The sequence below is a fragment of the Cupressus sempervirens genome, chromosome 9 (assembly GCF_028749045.1).
Source record: "Cupressus sempervirens isolate cs-2001-9-10 chromosome 9, ASM2874904v1, whole genome shotgun sequence".
Classification (NCBI taxonomy): domain Eukaryota; kingdom Viridiplantae; phylum Streptophyta; class Pinopsida; order Cupressales; family Cupressaceae; genus Cupressus; species Cupressus sempervirens.
In genome coordinates this window covers 514,292,974-514,295,050 of record NC_143126.1, presented here as the reverse complement: position 1 = coordinate 514,295,050, position 2,077 = coordinate 514,292,974, and the positions used below count along the sequence as shown (strand labels likewise).

The 2,077-nt window shown below is 36.9% G+C and overlaps 1 pseudogene; it reads left to right on the top strand.

Annotated features, from left to right (window-relative positions):
• The first annotated feature begins 560 nt into the window (after positions 1-560).
• On the top strand, positions 561-1,338 carry LOC149539615 (glutathione S-transferase F11 pseudogene; annotated as a pseudogene).
• The last annotated feature ends 739 nt before the right edge of the window (positions 1,339-2,077 follow it).

The window sequence follows — 2,077 nt, the reverse complement described above, 5'->3', positions numbered from 1 at the left end:
CCGCGAGGTCTCCTTTCTATCACGAATTTGTAGGGTTTATTGTTATTGTAATTCTTTTATATAAATGTCTGTGTATTCCTCCAGATTTTAGTTTTATTCGCATCTTAAGATTCAAATCATGCCGTTATTTATAAAAGATGCAATAATGTATCACCTTATTTTGGAATATAATCCTGAGCATATAATTCATTTATTTTTAATTTAAAGCGAGTAATTGTTGAGACAGAGAATCAAATATGGATTGTGACAATGGAAATTTAAATATAGAAAATGCAGAGGATCTCAGAGGCCTTACATTCTGCATTGCGGACTGATACACTATTTTCGCACAGTGTCGGCCTGCCTAAACAATATAAATCATACTCTCCACATATTTTTCATTCACCACAATTTCCATAGGCTTATACGCAGGTACGCTTTCTAGTCCGTTTTGAATTTCTTTGTCCAATGCTTTTGATTTTCTATTTTATGATTAGTAACCTGCGTCTTACCTTGTAAATCCAGAGCTCACGATGCTTATACCATTGTAAAACGTGTCGCAGCCCGCAGGTAGTTCCAACATGGCGAAAATCAAAGTGCACGGGAATTACCGGTCGGTGCACACGCAGAACGTGTTGGCCTGTTTAAATGAAAAGCAAATAGAATATGAATTCGTCTCCGTCGATTTCTCAGCGCGCGCCCAGAAAGAACCTGCTTTTCTCGCCCTCAACGTGAGTAAGAAAATACATGAAATATTCCACTTTCTCTATTTCCTACGTTCCTAATTACATCATGACCAACTGTTTATGCAGCCATTTGGACAGGTGCCCGTCATCACAGACGGCAATCTAACATTGTTCGGTACAAATCGAACTCTGCCGCGTACAACTGTTTGTTTCCTTGTAAATATTGTGTACGGATTGATGATCATGTTTAATGATTGCAGAGTCGAGAGCAATAGTAAAATATATAGCCGCCCGGAAATACGAGGGGGCGCAGGGAATTGGCGATAATCTGCTGGGGAAGACGGAGGAGGAGAGGGCGCTGGTGGAGCAGTGGTCTCAGGTCGAGGCGCTCAGGCTCAGCGCTTATCTCTTTCGCCAACATTCTATTTACGAAGCCGAGGTGGCGAAAGTGTTGGATGTATACGAAGAGAGGCTGTCAAAGTGTGAGTATCTGGCCGGGGATTTTTTCAGCGTCGCCGATCTTTTGCATCTCTCACAAATCGATTCCCTCATCAGAGCTCGCAAAGAACACGTCATTACCTCTCGCAAAAATGTGAATGCGTGGTGGGAACGCATCTCCTCTCGCCCCGCCTGGAAAAAGGTTTTGGAAGGAGCTCATAATCCACCCTGCTGATCTGCCATGACTGCTTTTTAGTTTTAGCTCTAACGTGTTCGCAGCTATTTCAAATCTTTCCACCTGTTTTCTTTCAGTTTAAACATGTAGTAACGCTTCTTATGTCGGGCGTTGTTCTATGTTTGGTGCTATTCTAAATCTTTATATTATTTTATAGTTGTCGTTGATTGATCTTCAGTTTTTATAAATATTCATCTTATTTTGATTCGTTCTTATCGAAATCTTTGTTCCAAAGTTGTTTTGAATCTTCTAATTAATAGTTTGTACCGGTGGAAAAATTAATTAGTGAACTTTGACTTTTTAATATTTTTGGTATAGGAATCAACTCTTAGTATATAATGTTGAGGCCGTCTTCTCAATATTATCATTAAAATGGTAATTAATTATTTATGTAAGTGATGAATATCTCTTAAACATCAAATATTTATGGAAAATTTAATTTTGAAAAAATAAGTCAATTTTGACTATTTAATACTTTTAGGGCCACCCTTAAACGTCACACACTAGGAAAATTAAGCTTGGAAAAATAAGTCAACTTTGACTTTTTAACATTTCTAATTTTGGAATGAAGTTTAATGTGTGATGTATAAGCCATCTATACTTTTAGTATAGAAATCAACCCTTAGTGTGTAATGTTCAAGCCTCTCCCTAAAAACTGATTTCTCAAAATAGTTATTAATTTTTTATGTAAATTATATTTATTAATCATTTATTTGTTAAGATAATGTTACTCTAAATT